Source organism: Bactrocera dorsalis, chromosome 6 (assembly GCF_023373825.1).
Source record: "Bactrocera dorsalis isolate Fly_Bdor chromosome 6, ASM2337382v1, whole genome shotgun sequence".
NCBI lineage: Eukaryota > Metazoa > Arthropoda > Insecta > Diptera > Tephritidae > Bactrocera > Bactrocera dorsalis.
This window is the reverse complement of record NC_064308.1, coordinates 15,579,034-15,603,837: the sequence shown is the minus strand read 5'-3', so window position 1 is coordinate 15,603,837 and position 24,804 is coordinate 15,579,034. Positions and strand designations below refer to the sequence as shown.

Sequence of the window (24,804 nt, the reverse complement as noted above, 5' to 3'; positions counted from 1 at the left end):
GAATGCATTTCGTTGAGCACGGAGTCATATAGGTCGAGGTTAATGGTGTGTATCAATCTGAATGTTCCGGTCTGGACCTTTGCGGTTCCTATTTCTATCGTTACTAAGTGGCTGTTCGTATAGTCCAAAATTTTAACTTCTGCATTGCACAAAGCAAGCAAGATCCTGAAAAATTGAGTGTATTATTATTATTTTTTTATGAAACTTTTGTGAACGGTGCGACCTGATTTTGTTACAATCGTGTTGCCTTTGTCTTGAACTATTTCTTTTTTATAACGGGGCGTTAATTTATTGCCTAGTCTTTTATTTATTTGAACGTAAATAGTGTCTTCGTTATTGTATGTCTTAAAATCAGTTCTATTCTTATTATGAAATTCTAGGTCTTTTTCTTGTTTGTTTTTGAGATTTTTAATATTTTCTTGTCTGTCTAATTCGAAAGGATTAGGTCCAACTGTTCTTCCAAAAAATACTTCTACAGGCTTTCTTCCGTAAAATTTCAATTATGATATGCCTGTGATAGGTAGGAAAGGGTATTTTAAATTGGTGTGAAGATGGTTCACCTGTTGAAATAAAGATTTGATTTTTAAAGGCATTGATTGGGGCGTCAGTATATGGAATTAAGGTTTGAGCTGAACTTTCGTCACTGTGTTGTGTTGCTGACATGGAATTTATTTGCTGTGGTGGTCTAGAAAGTGCGTCTGCCACAATATTGTTACTGCCAGGTTTGTATTTAATTTCATAATTATACTCTTCTAATATCGATTTCCATCTTTTCAGCTTATTGTTGGTATTTTTGTTACTGAGTGAATATGTTAACGGTTGATGATCCGTGAAAATTTTTACTGTGGTTGATCCATAAAGGTAATTCCTAAAAGTTTTTAAAGCCCATATTATAGCTAGAAGTTCTTTTTCGTTAGTCGCGTAGTTTTCCTCAGTCTTTGTCAGTGTTCTGGAAATGAACGTTATGGGTTTGCCGTCCTGCTCTAGGACTGCTCCTATTGCGTGGTTTGATGCGTCGGTTGTCAAGTGAAATTCTTTTTCGAAGTCTGGGTGTTGTAACATGACGTCAGAAGATACTAGTGATTTTTTTAATTTATTAAATGCTTCTTTTGCTTTATTATCAAGAGTAATTTTAATTTTGGATGAAAGATTTTTGGACATACGAGAGGTTTGGCAAGTTTGGCATAATCTTTAATAAAACGGCGGTAATAACCAGATAGTCCTAGAAAAGATCGGAGTTCTTTTAAAGTTTGTGGGGATGGGAAGTCTAAAATTGCTTTTACTTTTGTTGGATTTGTTTTTATTCCGTTTTGAGAAATGACAAATCCTAAAAACTCAACTTCCGTCTTTAAGAATTCGCATTTGTCAATCTGGATTTTCATGTTAGCTTTTTGTAGAGTTCGGAAAATTGTTTCAACATTTTTTAGATGGGAGTCTTCATCTTTGCCAAAAATGATTATGTCGTCTATGTAAACGAAGCATATTTTGCCGATATATTCTCTGAGTTTATCGTCTAATGCTCTTTGAAAAATTGAGGGTGCGTTTTTTAGGCCGAAGGGAAGTCTGGTAAATTCATATTTACCATTGTTGACTGAGAAAGCTGTCTTCGCAATATCCGTTTCAACTAATGGAATCTGATGGAAGCCACTTTTCAGGTCAAGAACTGTAAAGAATTTGTTTTGTCCGAGTTGAGAGAGTACCTCATTTGTATCTGGGATAGGATAGCGATCGGCTATCGTAACTGTATTAAGTTTGCGGTAGTCAATTACCATTCTGTACATGTTTGTGCCAGATGCATCAACTTTTTTCGGTACTATCCAAATTGGGGAGTTATAGGGGGATCGAGAAAGCCTTATTATACCATCCTCGTGTAATTTTATCAATTGTTTTTCGACTTCATCCTTAAGGGACATGGGATAAGGGTAATATCTGGAATATACTGGATCTTGAGTGGTCGTCTTAATTTCGGCTCTTACAACGGTAGTGTACGTTAATTTTTCTTCTGGGTCGGAAAAAAGTTGCGGGTATCTATTACATAAATTTCGAAGTTTTCTGTCTGTCCAAGTGTGAGATGTTCCGTTCTAATTTCGATATTATTTATTGATTTTGCTGTTTGCTGTTTGATTACGACTTTTATGTTATTTTTTAATAGCATATAATTTTTTGAAGTGAAAATTATTGCTTCTAACTGCTTAAGACTGTCATTACCTAGAATTCCATGAAAGGATTTAAGGGTAGGTAGAATGAAAAATTTTAGATTTTCGTCGTTAAGTCCAAAAAGGTTAAGAAAAGTGTGATGCGTGATTTCGATGTTCCCTCCTACTGAGCTGGCATAGAAATTTTCGTTGTTTGAAATGGGGATTTTGGCAAGTTGGGGTTGAATATAGTTCTTGTTAGAACCTGTGTCTATTAAGAATTTCAGGATTTCTCCGTTACCATCTTTACATTGAAAGTAGGGTAACGTTGAATTTGTTAACCTAAAAAATTAATGTCGGAGAATTCGCTAGAATCTTCTGCCGGGGTATTGGCGTGTGAAGTGTACTGATTATAGTAATCTTCCCATGGTTGTCCGTCTTGCTCTTCGTTCTGCTGTTCTGGATCATTAATAGTATTGTCAACGGGTTCAATATGGTTAATTCTGTGCTATTTGTATGTTTGGTGTACTTGGTTTGAAATCGTGTTCGGTCGCTTTTCGGCGAAGCCGTTATTGTTCGGTCTGTTCATGTAATTTACTTGTTTTGTCCTTTGCGAATCATCTATTTCCATGGGAATTGGGGGTTTGGGTTGAATTGGTCTTAGTGGTAGGTTCTGCTGGTAATTGGTAGGTGGCGGATTTTGGTATTGATTGGGTCTTGGTGGTTGATTTTGCGGGTAGGTTAGGTATCGTTGGTATTGAGGATACTGTTGATATTGGGGCTGTAAAGTTTTATATGCTGTTTGTTGCATGATAGGCATTGGATGTGGTATGTGGGCAAGGCTTGGGTAAAAGGCTTGCGTTAAGTGCTGTTGCTTCCTTGGTGGAAGTGGTGGTGGGTGTGATTTTCGGGATGTGGGTTGGTTCCCGAAGGCGTGCTGAGTTCTGAAGTTTTGGTTCTCCAATCTCATACACAACTGGAGTGCTTGGGGTAGATCGGTCGGCTCTTTAATTCCAAGTAATTTTGGAAGTTCGCAATTTAATCCCCTAACAAATGTATCTAATGCTTTATCGCGGTAGGTTTTCGTCAGTATGTTTACGGACTCTGGTCCTATTTCGAGGCAAGCAATTTTGTTTAAAATTAAGGAATGATGTGAGAACACAGCTTGGTAAAATTCGTTTATTGTTTTATTGCCTTGATATAAAGATGACATTTGGTATTCTAAAGAGCTGATGTCGCGTTTGTCGGCGTAGTGTGTGTTGAGGCATTTCGAAATGGCCTCCCAGTCTAGAGGAGTGTTGTAGGACTCCAAAGCGACGTCGGCATTCCCCGTGATTTTATTTCGTATGACATTTAAAATGCCGAAATAACGTGGAGTACCTTTTTCGCTATTGTATATTTTCAGGATTCTCTCAACACTTTTTTTCCAAGAAGCGAACTCTCTTGGATCACCAGAAAAGTCTCTTAAGCTTCCTTGGTGGTATCCTATCGAGTCCTGTCAAGTTTCCTGCGTGTCTGGGGTCTATTGTTTGATCTGTTACTATTGTGCTTGTTGGGTGGATAATATTCTGAATCAATGATGGTGCTTCTGCCGAAATCACCTGGTATACTATGTTGCGAATTATATTGGCTAATTCTGGGGTTACCTGGGGGTTAGTGGATGGTGGTGGTACATTGGTATTAAGAATGGGGGGGTCTGATAATGGATTCGGGATTGCTCATTTTGAAGTTTTTTAACTCGAAAAATTTGATGAAGGCTTGAGAATGATCAAAAAATTTACATAAAAATTAAAATTGAAATTATGTTTTATTCTTATGTTACCAATTTGTAACTACGTTTTGTTTTTATTCGATTTATCAATCTTTGGAGGGTCCCTTTTGTGGTGAATCGCAGAGTTGTTTTTAGTGTTATAAGAACTGGAACTGATCCAGGTTCTTTATTTTATTTTATTATAAGCTGTACAAGTTTTTTGTTATAGTTTAAATTGAAAAAATTCTGTTTTGTATTTTTTTCCTAGATCTACGCTAACAATGCACTTCTGTGTAATAAGTTGCTTAATTTATTATAAGTTTTTTTCAACTAAATTTTACTAAAAAATTTACTGTTTCATTTGTTTTTATTGAATTAAACTCTTAATTCCTAATTTACGTTCTTACATTAAAGTCCAACGGCGCATTGGATTTTTCCTTTTTGCCGGGGCTACTTGGGGTCCAACGTTGCGGACTCTTCGTTGGGTGCGGGCTTTCTTCTATCGAAGTTATCACTTGATTCTGCTGTCAGTCGCGACTAGCACGTTGGGCGCCAGTTATTTATTTATTTGTTCACGTTTCACAAACCAAACTTAGACTGAAATACAAAAATCTTCTTACGCCTAATTTAAGCTAGCAAGTCACGTTGCACGTACAGGTGCATTGAAGTCGTTGTTGTTGTTGAAAAGCAGCACTGACGTTCTCAAGTAGCGGCGGTGCTGTATCGTCAGTTACTCCGGATGCGCGTGTGGTGTCGTTTAACCGTGGGATAGCGACCGCTGTCCAAGTCGCATGCTTACGTAAGCTTTTAGTGGTTGGTTATTTGTAAAAGCTATGTAAGCCAATTTCGGCGTATGTTGCGTTAACTTACACAAGGGTAGGTAAGCTCAGAAGGCAGTAAATGATTTCCTTTTGTATTTGTAAAAATATATGGACGATATATTTTTTCAACTGTATTTTGTTCCCGTTTAGAAATTGATCAAACGGATTATATACATAGGTTTTATATTTGATAAAACCGTATGATATCATACATACATATTTACATATGTGCATAAAAAATGGAACAGACTTACTTTGTCTCGCCTCAAGGGGGTTTTGGGAGAATACAGTGCATATATTTATGTATATAATTTTGGGAACATTATCCGCTTTCGTTTCGGTTTCCTCCTGTGTTTGATGTTCCTTTCCTAATTTCTTCCTTTGTTTAGTGTCTTCTTGCTCCCGTTTCCTCCTTTGTATAGTATGTACATATGTATGTAGTTTGTAATTTTCTTCTAATTATGTCGCGCCCGATTCATATTATAATTTTTGTTATTTTTATTGTTAGACCGCGCCCGATGTATACCAATAATTAAGGTATTTTTATAGTTAGAGCGCGCCCGATTTATGTTTTTTATGAATTTTTTAATATTTATATTTATTATTATTAATTTTTTTTTCTCAGCACTGTATTCTTAAAATGTTAGTTTAGTTAGTTTTTTTTTCTTTTTGTTGTTTTATATGTATGCACTATTCCCGCTGGATAACTCTTTTAAGTTTTGTAAAATTTTGTTTCTTTATTTTATTTATTTATGTTTTCACAAACAAATTTTCACTACATTCTTATTAAGTATATTTGTTTTGTTTTATATGTGATGGCTTAGTAGCAATTTATGTTTGTGATTTTTTTTTTATTTTGTGATTATATATGTATATGTACGTATGTTTTTTGCACAGCACTTTTATTTATTTATATTTGTATCTTTTTTTCTGTTTTTTTCATATATATGCACTTTTTGTACCACAGTACTCGTATATTATAGTTGCATATACATATGTGTATATGTAACTATATTTTATTTTTTAGTCACTGCACTTGCTGTATCCAAAACCGGTTTTTGGTACATATGTTCTTTGTTGTTTTTTATTACCTTTTCGGTTTTTATAGCTGCACTTTCTCACACGTTAAGATTTTTAGTAACTTTTTTTTTCAAATCTTCATTTTATTGACTTTTATTGCCTTTCTTTTTGGCTCGAAGGACCATGTAAAGGGTGATTTTTTAAGAGCTTGATAACTTTTTTTTAAAAAAAAACGCATAAAATTTGCAAAATCTCATCGGTTCTTTATTTGAAACGTTAGATTGGTTCATGACATTTACTTTTTGAAGATAATTTCATTTAAATGTTGACCGCGGCTGCGTCTTAGGTGGTCCATTCGGAAAGTCCAATTTTGGGCAACTTTTTCGAGCATTTCGGCCGGAATAGCCCGAATTTCTTCGGAAATGTTGTCTTCCAAAGCTGGAATAGTTGCTGGCTTATTTCTGTAGACTTTAGACTTGACGTAGCCCCACAAAAAATAGTCTAAAGGCGTTAAATCGCATGATCTTGGTGGCCAACTTACGGGTCCATTTCTTGAGATGAATTGTTGTCCGAAGTTTTCCCTCAAAATGGCCATAGAATCGCGAGCTGTGTGGCATGTAGCGCCATCTTGTTGAAACCACATGTCAACCAAGTTCAGTTCTTCCATTTTTGGCAACAAAAAGTTTGTTAGCATCGAACGATAGCGATCGCCATTCACCGTAACGTTGCGTCCAACAGCATCTTTGAAAAAATACGGTCCAATGATTCCACCAGCGTACAAACCACACCAAACAGTGCATTTTTCGGGATGCATGGGCAGTTCTTGAACGGCTTCTGGTTGCTCTTCACCCCAAATGCGGCAATTTTGCTTATTTACGTAGCCATTCAACCAGAAATGAGCCTCATCGCTGAACAAAATTTGTCGATAAAAAAGCGGTAATAATTTTGGTAATAAAATTCAATGATTTGCAAGCGTTGCTCGTTAGTAAGTCTATTCATGATGAAATGTCAAAGCATACTGAGCATCTTTCTCTTTGACACCATGTCTGAAATCCCACGTGATCTGTCAAATACTAATGCATGAAAATCCTAACCTCAAAAAAATCACCCGTTACAAAAACTCACCTTATAGGCCACTCACACTTTAAGTTAAAAGAAAATACACCAATTTCAAGATCGTTACAAACTTTTATTTTCTGCGAACTTCACTTCACAATTATTGTAATAAAATTAGTTTTAAAATAATAGTTCAAACATTAAATATATATATTATATAAGAAATGCTCAAAGGTAATTATAGGTAGAAAACCGCCGGTTTAAGAAACGTTAAATATATATATTATATTTATATATATACAATGATAAATGTTATTATAAAATTACTTTTAATATAAAGTGAAAACTTCAAACGTATATAAAGGCGGGTAGCGAAAGTGAACCGGGATGCTGCGGAAAGCGAAGACCGATGCTGCTTGATCGACGTCGTATCAACGAAAAGTGCGCGAGATCCTTTCTCTTTTCCTTTTGTTCTGATTAGCCTGCAGAATGTCATCGCGTTTGGGTGCATGTGCGTGTATGTGTGTTAATGTGTGGTGAATTGATGCAGATGTGATGCGACGTCGCTACTCATTTAGCCACCGTCGTAGAATTTAATAGTTTAATTGCCTAATGACAATGTGCTACTTTTTTCGGCGGATCTAATCTCAAATGGACCAAATGGAAAAGATCCTTTTTTATCTTTGAATGTTCCAGAATCTTAATTTTGCCGACCAGTTCCAAGTGCATTTGTTTGTACAAAGCATCAAAAATGTCACGGCGACTGCACTGTAAAGCATTGATGGTGTCTATAATAATTTAAATTTACAACAAAGATGAAGGTCTTTTTCATCATAGTGCTAAAACAACTACAATTCAATACCCTACACCATTTTTTGTTTACAAAAGCAAGCAAAGCAGTTTTCCTCGAGCTCCCTTATCTTAAAATTGAAAGGCAATTTACTACTTTAAATTTTTTACAAATACCATCCCATTTTCTTCTAAAAATCATCACACTTTCAAAATTTACACGAATGTAATTTAGAATGAAGGAGAATATAATCCAATTTGAGTACCTACAAGTATTATGAGAATCAGATGTATCATTAAAATTTGTATTGTTTTTTTTTAAAGGCACTCTACAATTTTATTTTGCCCCGGGTCCAGAAAAAACACTCTCGTCCCTACTTATTTAGCATCTAATATATTATAGATGTAGTCATTTAATATACTATGCAAAGTTATTTACTTCAGAAACTTCCCTCCATTGGACTGGATATAGAAAAATCTCTTCTTAATTACTGGATAGACACTTTTTTAACTGGGCGAGTTAAGGAACGTATTCCTTATAATAGTAGCAAACAACAAAACAACCTTTAGTTTCAGTAAATAGAATGCATCAAAACAAACTTGAGTTGGAACAATTGAAATGCAAATTTATTTGCTATCCAAAAAGCCAGATTTTATTCCGAAAGAACTAAATCAAAAAATTCCACAGGAAGTAGGACTTCCAGCATTAAATGTCTGAAAAAAGTGCAGAAACAAATGGCAATGAATACGAGATGTGTTCAAAAAGTATCGCGAATTTTGAATTTTCGCGGGTTACGTTATGTTGGTACTCATGTCTGTCACTTATGCCGACAAGCTCGGCCATTTTGAATGTTCATTTAATTGTTGACAGCTGCTTTGCTTGCACGTGGTTTGGATCGTCTTCGATTTTTACCTATCAAAAAAATTGCACCACGATAACGCCCCTGCTCACACATCGTTGCTTGTGCGCGACTTTTTGGCCAAAAACAACACACTAATGATGTCGCAGCCACCGTATTCCCCAGATCTGTGACTTTTTCTTGTTCCCTATACTGCAGAGGCCCATGAAAGGACGACGTTACGCTTCTCTTGACGAGATAAAGACGGCATCGAAAGAGGAGCTGAAGAAGATAAAAAAAAATGATTTTTTGAAGTGCTTCGAAGATTGGAAAAACCGTTGGTACAAGTGTATAATATCTCATGGGGATTACTTTGAAGGGGACAAAATAGATATTTATGAATAAATAAATAATTTTTGAAAAAACGCAAAATTCGCTATACTTTTTGAACACACCTCGTATAAGTAAAAGTCCTGTAACAGCGGACAATACTTCCACAATGAATCACAAGCAGATCCCGAAGAAACGGACAGCGACGAATTCAGCAAGGTTCACAACAGACCCTGGAACAGCGGACAGCGACAATTCCTGAAAAAGTGGAACAAGGTAAAAAAGTATAAGTCCTGAAATAATGGATAATACTTTCACCAAGATTCGCAATAGACCCTGAAAAGCGAACAACGTTGCCCAACTCCAGGCACAAGTAACTGCATTGATGGTAATTATAAACAAGCAACAAGAGGAATTTATACAAAGATTATCCTCAATCGAAAAGTGAAAATTTCCACAAGCAACACTAATTATCCAAAAAAAGGCACCGAAAATAAGGCAAGCCAAAAAGGAAAATGGTTGTTGAATTCTCGAAAATTAACGCTAATTCAAAACTAATTAAAAGAAAACATCATATAAAACACGAAAAAATAATTAAGTATATAATATAGAAATGTATTAATTATAAGCACAAAAAAATTAATCAAACATATACGAAAAGTGAAAATTTCCACAAACACAGCCAATAATTCCAAAAAAAGGCACCGAAAACAAGGCAAGCCAAAAAGGAGAGTGGTTGTTGAATTGTATATAATAATACAATATAATATACAAAGGTCTAAATTATAAACTCCAAAATTAATCAAACATATACAATAATTAATTATTATAAGCCAACTTCAAGCCTAGATGTTTTGAAACGAGGACATTTCATTTTAACATAGGGGAGAGTTAAGGAACGTATTCCTTATAATAGTAGCAAACAACAAAACAACCTTTAGTTTCAGTAAATAGAATGCATCAAAACAACCTTGAGTTGGAACAATTGAAATGCACTATCACTAAAACAAACAATCCTAAACAAAGAAGTATCAAAACAACATTGAGTTTGAATACAACAACAACCTTATCTTAAAACAAAGAAAATGTATCTAAGCAAACAATATATATGTAAACAAACCTAAACAAATAATTAATCTGTATCTAGACAAACTATCAACTATTTAGTAATAAGTAAACATACTAGTTAGTATAAATAGAAGTAAGAACGATGTAATAAGTTAGTCTTAAGAGTATAAATAAAGAGTACACATTTCGGTGCAGCTCAAAATATATTCTTTTGACTCATTTTTACTTTTGGTAAAAATTAACTCGCGCAATTAGAGACTCGGAACACTTGAAAGGCGTAACACCGAGATGCGATTATTCGACCGGCTCTAACCCGGAAAATTCACATGAAAACTCATTCAGCTTTCTTGACAGTACACAGCATTGAAGATTTTTTAAGCTTTAACTTAATAATTTCCAACAAAAAATTTCGGGTTTTGGCCAGCTTTTCAGGAAACTCAGGCACAGTGCGACGCTTAGATGCAAAAGTAATTTTTCCATGGAAATAACAAAAATTGTCGGCGTTATTACATAGAATACTTCCATGGTATGTTTATGATATATCAAATATATATGATATACATATGTTATAGTTGCTTGCAATTAGCAATAGTTACACAATCGTATAAATTATTAAAACCAGTAAGGAAAGGATAAGTTCAGGCGCAATCCAACATTTTATACTCTCGCAACTTGCTAGAAACAAAGCGCGGGAAACTCCTTCGGATGGTGGAAAAACTTTATATTAAGAGGCTAAATTTAATATATTGAGTTAATGAGGAAAACTTGAACCAGAGGATCAAAATTCTTTATTATTATTGTATAAGGGATATGAGGTTTAATTCAAGGTATAGACGAATTCCATCCAAATCCAGCGCTCAACTATGTACATAATTTTTAAAATTGCATTATTTTGAACATTGCTCAGGTATACTTGAAAACGTATTTTCATGGAATTTTTAAAATATAGAACTCACAAACTGAAATTCTTCATAAGATTTAGAAAAACGAAAATCATTACTGAGGTACATGGTAGCTGGGGGTAGTATCGACCCGATTATACCTATTTTGCCAATACCACATACTACAGGTATTAGCATGTCACATACTAATAACATTTCGCCCGGGTTTTATTAAGGTACCTCACATACCATCTCCAGTCATATGAAGTAAAATTAGACGGATGTTCGAAAATTCTGATGGTAGTTAAACTAGGTCAAGTTTTCGCAAGATTTTATACCTTTTGGAAACAAAGATACCAGTGGTTGATATATCTACATATATATATAATAATGAATGGCATTTTTCGTTGTGACTTTATAACTCAAGAACGGGCTCACTTATCCAAACCAAATTTTTAGGCTTTGTTTGGACTATTCAATAGATGATTTGCGTTTTGAAATTTTAAGAATCGGATACCAGGATCTCGAGAAATAGGCCAAAACGTGGACCCGGGTAACCCTAGGATGTGTTTGTACAATATGGGTAGCAAATGGAAGCTGTTGATGATTTCTATAGTATAGAGTATTTTTGATGCAGCTCCGTGACTAGGGTCTCGAGATATCGGCCAAAATGTTTCAAAAATTTCACCACACATATGTTACATTTTTTTTTTTATTTAACTCGTACCTACTTGGAAAGCTGAAAAGCGCTCAATATATGGTGAAATTATTTTTAAAAACATACCAAAAACCCATTTGTTTGGTCAGATTCATCCCACTTAGCCAGCGGATTATACGTTTTCATATTAACATACATACATCAATAATAGTTTTTAGTATGTAGCAGGCAGATCGACAAACAAAGTAGGCTTTGAAAAGACATCGAACTATATTACGGTGCATTTATTTTGCATAGAGAAATTCATGAATATGCTGACGCTGATTATCAATTTTTGCAAATTTATTTTATTGGTGATGAAAATCGTGAATTGGATCAACGTTATGCAATTGCTTTGAATACAAGACGGGAAATTATTTGTGAGCTACAAAGGTTTTTCCATCAGCATAACGCATTAGTTCAATTATTCAAAATTGCTCTCGATCGTATGCCCTCTGATCATCACAAAATCGTAATAAGGGCTGATAGAACACCTTTTGGAGAGCATGAAAGGCGATTCAATGCACCGACAATTGATGAGGTTGCAATTGTAATTCGTGGTGATCAGTTTCAATCGCGTGATAAAGGGTGATTTTTTAAGAGCTTGATAACTTTTTTTAAAAAAAAAAACGCATAAAATTTGCAAAATCTCATCGGTTCTTTATTTGAAACGTTAGATTGGTTCATGACATTTACTTTTTGAAGATAATTTCATTTAAATGTTGACCGCGGCTGCGTCTTAGGTGGTCCATTCGGAAAGTCCAATTTTGGGCAACTTTTTCGAGCATTTCGGCCGGAATAGCCCGAATTTCTTCGGAAATGTTGTCTTCCAAAGCTGGAATAGTTGCTGGCTTATTTCTGTAGACTTTAGACTTGACGTAGCCCCACAAAAAATAGTCTAAAGGCGTTAAATCGCATGATCTTGGTGGCCAACTTACGGGTCCATTTCTTGAGATGAATTGTTGTCCGAAGTTTTCCCTCAAAATGGCCATAGAATCGCGAGCTGTGTGGCATGTAGCGCCATCTTGTTGAAACCACATGTCAACCAAGTTCAGTTCTTCCATTTTTGGCAACAAAAAGTTTGTTAGCATCGAACGATAGCGATCGCCATTCACCGTAACGTTGCGTCCAACAGCATCTTTGAAAAAATACGGTCCAATGATTCCACCAGCGTACAAACCACACCAAACAGTGCATTTTTCGGGATGCATGGGCAGTTCTTGAACGGCTTCTGGTTGCTCTTCACCCCAAATGCGGCAATTTTGCTTATTTACGTAGCCATTCAACCAGAAATGAGCCTCATCGCTGAACAAAATTTGTCGATAAAAAAGAAAAGAACCGAACACTGATTTTGGTAATAAAATTCAATGATTTGCAAGCGTTGCTCGTTAGTAAGTCTATTCATGATGAAATGTCAAAGCATACTGAGCATCTTTCTCTTTGACACCATGTCTGAAATCCCACGTGATCTGTCAAATACTAATGCATGAAAATCCTAACCTCAAAAAAATCACCCGTTATTATACTTCACGGTAGAAATGACCAATTGCACCTGGTTTCGGAACTTCATCGTAGTTACGACGCATTACAATACCCAATATTGCATTGGAAAGGTGACGATGGCTATAATATAAATATACCAATGATTGATCCACGGACAGGTAAATAATATTTTCAGTGTGTTGACATTTCATCTTTTGTAGAAATTTCTTAAGTCACATTTTCCACTTATTTTAAGGTCTACATGTACAGAAAAAAGTTAGTGCCTTGAATTTTTATTCTTATCGATTGATGGTTCGTCCACAAGAACAAGAGACAAGACAAGATGTCGTAAACTATATCATCAGTACAACGTTGATATGTACGTCAAAATAGAAACAGAACGTCTTAATTTTATTCGTTTCAACCAAGCAAAATTAAGATCTGAACAATATATTTATTTGCAAGATGCGATAGCGAATGATGCTAATATTAATGACATCGGACGTTTAACTATATTGCCATCTCTGTATATGGGTAGCCCACGGAATATGAACGAATATGCACAAGACGTAATATGTTATGTAAGAAAATACGGTCGACCGGATCTGTTCATTACATTTACATGTAATCCGCAGTGGGATGACATCAAAAACAATTTATTTGCAGGACAGTCGACAACCGATCGTCATGACATTACTGCGCGTGTTTTTCGGCAAAATGTATTTGGGGAGGTTCGTTGCCATATGTACTCCATTGAATGGCAGAAAAGGGGATTGCCGCACGCACATATACTAATTTGGCTGGTACATAAAGTGACTCTGGATCAAATCGATAACCTTATATCAGCTGAAATTCCTAATCACACGGCTGATCCTGAGTTATTTCAAGTTGTCGTTAAAAACATGATACATGGACCGTGTGGTGAACTAAATATGAATTCACCATGTATAATTGATAAAAAGTGTTCGAAACGATACCCAAGGCAATTTACTTCAGACACAATAACGGGCAATGACGGATATCCGTTGTATCGACGTAGATCACCTAATGATAATGGCAAAACGGCAACCATTAGAATGCATAACCAGGAAGTTGAAGTTGATAATCGTTGGGTGGTTCCGTATTGTCCATTATTATCGAAAATATTCAACGCTCATATAAATGTGGAATATTGTAATTCTGTCAAATCCATTAAATATATTTTCAAGTATGTAAATAAAGGGAGCGATTTGGCTATTTTCGGTGTTGCTGGTGAGAATAGAAATGATGTAATTACTCAGTATCAAATGAGTCGCTATATTAGTAGCAATGAAGCTGTCTGGAGGATTATGTCGTTTCCAATGCACGAAAGACATCCTGCGGTTGTTCACTTGGCTGTACATCTTGAGAATGGCCAACGTGTTTATTTTAATGTAGCAAATTTATTGGAAAGAGCAGCGCAACCACCAACAACTACGTTAACAGCTTTTTTCAAATTATGCGAAACTGATACATTTGCGATAACTTTGTTATATTCTGAAGTGCCTCAGTATTACACATGGAATGTGTCTTCGAAAAAATTTCAAAGACGTAAACAAGGAACAGCAATTCATGAGGATCCTGGCATTTTCCAAACAGATGCAATGGGCAGAATATATACAGTACATTCAAACAATGTTGAGTGTTTTTATTTGAGATTGTTATTAGTTAACGTGAATGGCCCAAAATCATTTCAAGAATTGAGAACAGTCAACGGTCATTTGTGTGAAACATACCGTGAAGCATGCCAACTTTTGCATTTTTTGAAGGATGATGCTCATTGGGATTCAACACTTCATGATGCATCTATTTCGGCTCATCCTTAACAACTACGAATGCTGTTTGCTGTTATATTATCAACATGTATGCCATCAAATCCACTTGAATTATGGAACAAATATATACATAATATTGCAGAAGATATTTTAATTCGTATGCGTCATCATGCAAGAAATCCTGATTTGTTGATAACTTTGGAAATGTACAACGAAGCTTTGATAATAATTGAAGATATGTGTCTACGGATTGCAAATAAAACATTAGTACAATTGGGTATGACCGCACCAAATCGTGACATGCATGATCTGTTTGATCGTGAATTGCAACGTGAGCAGGAATTCAATTCTAATGATTTGCGTTTATTTGTACAATCGAATATAACCAAAATGAATATTCAGCAAAAACATGTCTATGACACAATCATGCAAGCCATTTCCAATAATGCAGGTGGGTTATATTTCTTGAATACACCTGGTGGTACAGGCAAAACGTTCGTTATATTACTGATTTTAGCCACTATTCGATCGGAACAGAAAATTGCAGTGGCACTTGCATCTTCAGGAATTGCTGCTACATTATTAGAAGGTGGTCGGACAGCACACTCTGCATTAAAATTGCCATTGAATATACAGGTGATTGAAACTCCAACTTGGAATATTTCAAGAAATTCTGCTATGGCAAAAGTTCTGCGATTAACGTCAATTATTTTATGGGATGAGTGTACAATGCCGAATAAAAAATTATTAGAAGCATTTAATCGAACAAATGCAAGATTACAGCTTTTTGGTGGTGCTTTGATATTACTGTCAGGGGATTTTCGACAAACATTGCCTGTCATTCCTCGGTCAACTCCTGCTGATGAAATAAATGACTGTTTGAAGTCATCAGTTCTTTGGAGATATGTACAAAAATTGACACTGAACATTAATATGCATATTCACCTACAAAATGATCTAGCTGGCCATGAGTTTTCAAAACAATTGTTAGAAATTGGTGATGGCAAAATATAAATCGACAGAACCAACGGATTGAACAGAACCGAACAATTTTTGTACAATTACGGAATCGATACGTGAATTGATTGAATGTGTTTTTCCAAATATTCTTCAGAATTACAGAAACAATGATTGGTTGAGAGAACGCGCCATTTTAGCAGCGAAGAACATTCATATCAATGCCACTAATTTTAAAATTCAAGCAAAACTCCCAGGCGTAGTCACGACATATAAATCAATTGACAGTGCTATGAATCAAGATGAGGCAATGAATTATCCAATGGAATTTTTAAATTCATTAGAATCGGCTGGTATGCCACCGCATTGCTTGAAAGTGGGTTCTTTGATTATACGAGTATTATTGCGAAATATTAATCCACCAAAACTGTGTAATGGCACCAGATTGGCAGTGAAAAATTTATTGCCAAATTTGATTGAAGCTACGATCTTAACTGGTAAATAAAAAGGAGAAGTTTGTTTAATACCGCGTATCCCTATGATTCCAACTGATATGCCATTTGAATTCAAACGATTACAATATCCTGTGCGTTTATCATTTGCGATGTCCATCAACAAAGCTCAAGGGCAAACACTTAACGTTTGTGGTGTAAATTTGGAGGAATCATGTTTTTCACATGGCCGACTTTATGTTGCCTGTTCCAGAGTCGGTACCCCCAGCCGTTTGTTTATTCATGCTCAAAATGGAAAAACAAAAAATATTGTTTTCCAAATGTTTTGGATAGCTAGCAAATAATTAAATATATATTTTTTTTATAAATGAGTCTGATTTAATATTTCACTTTATACGTAGCGAAGCACGTACCGGGCCGCTACAAATATTATATGTATTCATTGTATTGCTTTCAAAAAATCATAAAGTTCTGCTTATCTGTAACACCACATTCATTGACTGTTAGGCGGTACAAAGTTCGCCGGGTCAGCTAGTGCGGTATAAAGTCACCCGGAAGTATAAAAATCTTTGTAATAGGTATACTATATGAGAGCTAAGAAAAGTATTTACTCAATGCAATCCATTTTTGACAGAAAACAGAGAAGCTGAAATGCATGAGTACGAGTATGAGCTTGACAAACTGGCCGACATAAGTAATACTCGAAAGTTCTACGAAAAGATGAGGCAACTAACAGAAGGTTACAAGACCGACCATGAAGAAAAACAAAAGGGCGGTGGCAGGTGGATTACCGACTAAGCTATTCCAATACGGAATTCACGAAAAGAGAGACCCCACAATCTGAGCCAACTACAACTTGGATAAGCCTCCTCAACATTGCATGAAAGGCTCTATTGAGCGTATTGTGTGAATGATTAAAGTCCACCGTCAACGAACTGATTGGACCTCATCAGTGTGCCTTTAAAGAGAACCAATTTCGCCGATTTTAAAGCTTCCGATTTCAAAGATGCTTTAGACAGCACGAAAAGGAGCTGTCCTTATGCGCTATATCTGAATTTGGTATCCCCATGATATTGATATTTGGCCAACAACGCCGTTAGTTCTTCTTTCTGCAGACTGAATAAGAAAGAGAAGCAAATGGGTCTGGTAGTGAATAGACAAGACAAAATATCTCCTGTCATCAAACATACAGTCGTCGCACTCGCAATTTATCTGTCACGTCACTGTTGACAATCATAACTTCGAAGTCGTAGCTAGTTTCGTCTATCTTGAAACAGCATTAACACCAATAACAATGTCAGTCTTGTAAACCAACGCAAAATAACTCTTGCCAACAGATGCTACTTCGGACTGAGTAGGCAATTGAGGAGTAAAATCCTTTCTCGGCGAACAAAAACCAAACTCCACACGTCCCTAAGTTTTCCCGTCCTGCTATGTGGTGCGAAGGCATGGACAACTCTTGCCAACAGGTGCTACTTCGGACTGAGTAGGCAATTGAGGAGTAAAACCCTTTCTCGGCGAACAAAAACCAAACTCTACACGTCCCTCAGTTTTTCCGTCCTGCTATGTGGTGCGAAGGCATGGACAATGATATCATCAGATGAGCCGCGCTTAGGAGTGTTTGAGAGGAAATTTTTGCGCATTGGCAACGGCGAGTATTGCATTCGAAGGAACGCTGTGCTGTATCAGTTATAAGCCGACATTTACATAGTTCAGCGAATTAAGAGACAGCGACTGCGCTAGGTTGGTCATATCGTTCGAATGGATAAATCGCTCCAGCTATGGAAGTATTCGGCGGAGTACCTGCCAGGGGGAAGCAGAGGAAGCGGAAGCCCTCCACTCTGATGGACTGGCGTGCTGTTGCTATAACCGCCTAAGCGGGCTTATTATCCTCTTTCTTCTATTAAGATCTCTGTAAGGGTTCTCACAGACGAATTTCGTAGTTATAGCGTGAACGGTTTGGGAGATATGTGCAATAAAACTAATAGGGGGTGGAACCACGCCCACTTAAAAAAAAAATTGGCCGAATTTGCTGCTTGCTACTGCCATGTTTTGTGCCAAATTACAGTTCTATATCTCAATTTAGTATTTAGTTATGCCGTTTTATATGTTTTCCCCTTAATGGAGTTTTATATGTTTTGTGGGCGTGGCAATAGTACAATAACGCCCATCTACGAACTCCTTGTTTTGCCAAGGACCCCTTAGAGTTAAGCTACAGCACCTGGCTTGAGGGAGGATTTTTTGTTTGTCAATCACTAACGGGGGTAAGAGTTGAAAAAAAATGAAAAAAAACATTTTTTGAAGCACCCTATTGTATTCCATACATGTATGTGCTTACGTGTACAAAAACTTAACCCTTTCGCTATATTGTATCCATATGGATACACTCAACTTTGCAAGCATTTAAAAATACGCCAAGTCAAAGAATTGACTTACATTTCGACATTATACCGTTTTTTAAGACCTTATGAATCATTCTACATAAAAAACATTGGGTTATTTATAAAACTGAGAATAATACAGCATTTTTAAAAATTGACTTATTTTCTTTTTTTTTGGGGGAAAGATGTTTTTTTTATTTTACAAATAACATTCATATAATTGCATTTTTTTAAAAGAAAAATACACTCAACATAAAGAAAAGTACTTATTTTAACTTTTCGCATCATTAAATTTATGGTTTAAACCAGTGGCGCTCAACGCAAAAAAAAATCCAAACACGCCTGTTTGACTGATAATTCTGCTACTGCGAAAAAATATCACACGCACACGAAAGCGGCTGAACACGTACGCTAGGTCAACACAAAGAATACACTGACAGAAACACTTCGAATTTTTAAAATGTTTTCAAGCGAATGGTAAGAAAATTATTTTTTATTGAAACTGATGAAGGGGAAGCGTGTTTTGTGTTACAAAACATTAAGTCGTTGCAATAAATGTAGTGTGGAACGTCATTACACTACTGTTCAGGAGTATAAAGGGGAAATCAATATTGATGATGTACAGTATACTCTCGAAAAGTAAATCGATTGGTATTTTGGGTAATTTACTTTTTCAAATAATTTACTTTTCCAAATATATACATAAATTATCTGTTTTTATAATATTAAATGCATTTTTAAACTTAAGAAATTCATTCATTTATTTGCTTCAATAAAACATATGGATTTACATGAAAAACATATGTATTTATTATGAAGAGAAAAAATTTTGAATATTCTTTTGTTTTTTTTTCTTTTGCAATGTATTTTCTGACCATTTACATATGTACATATCTCAAAGTTTATTTACTAAACAGACGCGATAAACAAGAGAGTAAGTGTTTTTGCAACATCGTAAAAAACGCTGCTTGCTTCGTTTCGAATTTTTTATCACACTCTCTGAAAAGTAAATTAAAAAATTTACTTTTTCGAGGTGCATGTGTAATCTTAAAAGTGATTTACTTTTCCGCGATTATTTACTTTCTGAGAATTTACTTTTCGAGAATATACTGTATTATCGAAACGAGCCATTTAGTCAACGACTTTATAAATTTTCAAGTATTACACAAAAAGAATTCAATAAACATTTCTGATATTTTTTTCCAAATTTGCCAATAATATTTTTCCCTGAATGTAAAAAAAAATACAGTAGAAATTTGTTCAGCGTACATGGCAGCGAAAATCTTTAGCAATATTTGTGCAGCGCAAACGTAAAATGTAGTAGTATTGAGGCGGATTTTTTAAACACTGCATGTATCCATATTGGTTACAATATGGTTACAAACACACAAGTTGTGGTTGTAAATGATACCACACAATACAAATAAAATCATTTTACGTATGATGCTGCTATGATACAGACGTTCTTATTTTAGCTCTGATATCATCTATTTAATTAAAAAATGCCAAGAAAATTAAAGGACGCTGAAATTGAAAAAATTTTAACTAATTTTGTCAATTCCGATGTTTCTGATTTGGACGAACCAGAAGAATCTGAAGTTATTAACAATTTATTTGGGGCACTCGATAGAAATAACAGCTTTATACTAGAAGAACTTTCTAGGGAAGGTCCATATGAGATCAACATAGAAGATATTGATGTAGACAATAACGATGAAGATGATAGGATTTTTGATATAGTTGACAGTAACGTAGTTGATGGGGCAGTTCAGAAGAGTCCAATAATTTTTAACACTCCACAGGTTCCATTTAAAAAAGTTCAATAATTTCGTTGGAAAAGAGCATCGCGGGCTAGTCCAGAAACATCTTTTTCTGGAACATACCCAAAGAAAAATACAAAATTACTTATGGAGTATTTTTTAGAGTACTTTACAGAAGAATTTCTTTAACACCGTAATACCGTCATTCCCGGAAAATATGTCCAGGCAAAGATTCCATTTTGTACGAAATAATTTAAAGTTTACAACAGACCCACAAGAGGGAGACAAACTTTACAAAATTCGCCCTATTATAAACATGTTTAAAAAAAAGCGTGCGTTATTCCAAAAGATGAAAATCTTTGTGTGGATGAAATGATGGTCCCCTTTAAAGGTAGAACCTGTCTGAGACACTATATGCCCAACAAGCCCATCAAATGGGGAATGAAGATATTTTGTCTTTGCAGTTCAAAAGGTATAGTTTACGATTTTGAAATATATCAGGGAAAAGGGACAATTTTGAGTGGCTCAAAGCTGGGATTTTGTTCTAATATAGTGATTCATCTAGCAAAAAGTATTCCTGAGGATAAAAATCATAAGCTGTTTTTTGATAATTATTTTACTACTTTGAATTTAGTATTACATTTAAGACAAAAAGGAATTTGGGCTACAGGTGCTATAAGAGGAAATAGATTTGGAAAAATTAATTTAAAATCTGAAAAAGTACTGAAGAAATAGGGCCGTGGAAGTTTTGACTATCGTGTCGAAAGAGCAGATAATATTTTTCTTCTCAGATGGTTAGATGGGGGCATTGTACAACTTGTGTCATCAATCCATGGCCATGAACCCGCGAGTAAAGTCTCCCGATTTTCTTCTGAAAAAAAGAAAAATATTGAAATAATACAGCCAAGTATTGTATCAGAGTACAATATCAATATAGGAGGATAAAATGGGTTTCCTCCTTTCTTTATACAGAATTTCGATAAGATCTAGGAAGTGGACTCTTAAGATTTTTGAACATTTCATTGATTTGGCGGTGTGTAACTCGTGGTTAGAGTATCGAATGGACCACGAAAATGGTCCTATTGAGCTTTCGCAACGATATAGCAAATGGGCTTTTAGCTCAGTCCAATCAACAGGCATGTTCCCGTAAAAGAGGACGCCCAACGTCAAGCCTAAATAAAGATATTCCTATTACTCCCACGACCACAAACAAAAAGCGTATTACTACTGCCTCAACTTCTTCACGATATGACGGAAATCAACATTGGCCAGAACACAGAACAGACAAGGGAAGATGCAAAATGAAAGGATGTAAGGGTCAAACAAGATACAGATGCTCAAAGTGTAATGTTTTGCTGTGCATTCCCAACGGATCAAGAAATTGCTTCAAAGAATATCATTATTTATAAATTATATGAATTATTAGTAAGATATTATTACTTCCTTTAGATTATATGCATGTTAAAAAAGTTTTTTCAATCAATTCCAATAGAATCTTTTCTAGAACCTGTTCAATGCAACCGGGTTTTAGAAAAGGTTTCATTAGAACTAATTTTAAAAAATATTCTTGTAACTTTTAGCCTCTTTTTATATTGTAATAATTTAAGTATGTAAGCTTTCTCAGTATTTGCTTTTATTGTAATAAATGAATTTTAAGTTTTATAACTTCTGAAATAAATAAAAACTTACAAAAGCACACAAGCATTTTTTACTTCTGAATATATAATAAGCATTTTTCTTTACCATAAGCGAAGTAAGTATCCATATGGATACAGTCCAAAAAACACATTTGTGATAATTTTTTTTTTCAAATCGAGCTTTGATTGTTGTTGTTAGGGTCAACTATAGTAAACACTCAAAAAATTGGATTTTTTTTGCAACTGAGTAAAAACTTGTAGCGAAAGGGTTAAAAGCTACCAGCTTTAAAAAGCGTGACGAGTGGAATTTCGGTAATTCCGTCAAACCAGCCTTAAAGCGAATCATTTGAAGTTACGCCATAAATGTTGTCAATGCTACAACTGCACACTGCCGTTTTAATTTCCATGTTAGCTCGGTTTCTTAATCATAAACAGCTTACCACTGATCTGTGAAGTCGGCTAACACTGTAACTCATCATACCTAACAAAGTGGTATTAACAAAAAGCCCCCAGAATGAGTCAAAGTGTGGTTGCATGAAATACATGGAAAACCTCAACTACACAGTCCAATATAACTGCAAATATTCAACTCTTAAGCAAAGAGTTGTTAATACCAAAGTAAAACTCACTAACAAGTATATACATACATATATGTTTGTACTTTTATGCATAAATATAAGCATCTACATATGCTTGTATAAGCATATGATGCGCACAAGCATGCATCATTTATAACATTATTAACCAAATCCGCTATCCAACTCACCAAAAGACTAGAGCAGTGGTCGGCATGAAAGGATCTGTCACAGTATTGGTGAGCACGAAAAAAAAGTAGCCCAGTGAGAAATTGAAATTAAAATTAAGCATCTAATCTAAATAATTAATAGTATAATGAAAACTAACAAAATGTCTTTTAAGAATATATTCCCGATTATCTTTTAAAGACTTGGACCATAAAAAGCATTGCATGGCACCAAAGGCATTTCGAATCATATAAAATTTCTCGTAGGGCATATTTGGTTTTGCGCTATAGTTTTGCGTGATGTTAATTCGTTACTGGTTCCATAGATAACTTGATCAGAATCTCTTTTCTTGCTCTCTCGCTTGTCAGCTGGCAGGGCACCCTGATCTGTTTTTTGAGTTGGCAACAAAACACAATCAGGGTGACGCCAATCAGCAGTTAGTCAAAAAGGCGGGATGCCAGAAGAGCAGTGCTATAATTACTTGACGAAATTAATGTGAAATGAAATTTCATTGAACTGTTCGAACATATTTTGGCAAAATAAATGTTTATGTGAATTAATTAATGATTTTGCATTTTAGCATTTATATATGTATGCATTTTCAAAGTGTTTAATTTAATGTTTTGAATAATTTATTATTTATCCAATCTAGTATTTTTCAGCAGTGGCATCATTGGCAAATGTTATAAAAAATGCGAGTTTTGACAGCTCTCTCTCGAACCAAAGAGTCTCGTATCAAGTTATCTATGACTGGTTCGACAACGACTGAACGATAGAGCGTAAGCGTACGTGTGAAGCTAAGTGCTGTCAGCACTGTGCTGAATACAATACCGACGACAGACGACACACGACATCTGTCAAATATTAAAATACACACGTTCTTATGGACACTGTTATTTTGACAGCTGCACGAATACACGACTGTAGGCCGACGGTTGTCGTTCTCACTAACTTCGATATTCTCCTATACATATTTGCCAACGACAGTAGGACGACAGTAGAGTTGACAGTAGAATGGAAGATAGAGAGATGAGGAAGAGTGGTGATGCCACTAATATGTAAAATGTAAAATTATTCACAGCTCTTACAAACTTGACGTTATTTTACTAATAAAAGCATAAAATAGCTCTATTATAGCTCTATTTTACCATTTGTAATAACAATTGATAATTTGAAACAAATAAATTTAACTATTTACTTATTTTTTGCATAAAAAATTTCACTTTGACCAAAATTTAAAATATCATTGAAGTGCAAGGTATTAGTATGGCCACAACAAAATTGTGTACATGCAAAATGGACAACTGCGTTGTCTTGGGTACATGCCGGCCATTGTTATGTTGCTGCATTCTTATGAATGTTCATGTAGTAAGATGCACAACGCCATTTTCAGTTCACTGTCGTACTGTCGTGTCGTGTCGTTATCATTGTATTCAGCATATTAGTTTGCAAAATTTTGCGTAGAAATGCCGACCACTGGACTAGAGCCTTCTACTTTACTTAGTAAAGACGGCAGTAGTGAAAACGAATTTTCTGTTGTTCTCTCTTGCTTATATTTGAGCATGTTGCCATTGCTCAATTTGTATAAATGGTTTTGCACACATCAAGCTTTTCAGTTAAAATTTTTCATAATGTGAAACATCAAAACTAAAATCTGAAAATGGTCTTCTTAATTATAAATAATCGTATTCGACTGTAATTTTGAATTAGTTTAAAAATATTTCAAATATATTCAAGTTTGTTTTTTAATTACTACAAAATTTCGAGACTGGCAACCCTGCGTTTAAGAGAGCAAACTCGTTTCTATGGAAAAAATCCAATTTGAACAAAAATGTACATTACAGACGGTAGAAGTAGTGGTGAGTTTTCATTTACAATGTAACTATAAGTTGCTCAAATGAGAACAACTACAACTACATTGTCAGTGCGGAAGGGCGGCACGACTAAATGAAGCATTCACCAAAAGCAAATAAAAAAGCTTCGTGCAAAACAATAAATCTTTTTACTCGGACGAAATATTTATTTCCCTACATAAATATGCATGGTAACTTACTCGTTCAAACCTTGCTGTTCACAAATATATACATATATATAGTATATGTATATATATATATATATGTATGATTATATATACACCGATGTGTGATAGATAAATTATGGTGAATATCGAAGTGTTGTGCTCATTTTGGTAAGATACATTTATTTTCAAACAT

General features: G+C 35.1%; 1 long non-coding RNA gene across 1 annotated transcript; it reads right to left on the bottom strand.

Moving 5' to 3' along the window:
• Positions 1-6,692: 6,692 nt before the first annotated feature.
• Positions 6,693-24,795, bottom strand: LOC125779577 (uncharacterized). Its single transcript, XR_007423351.1, has 3 exons — positions 24,645-24,795; positions 8,866-8,998; positions 6,693-8,692 (listed from the first exon to the last, which is right to left on the bottom strand). It is a non-coding gene; the product is annotated as an uncharacterized LOC125779577 (long non-coding RNA).
• Positions 24,796-24,804: the final 9 nt, after the last annotated feature.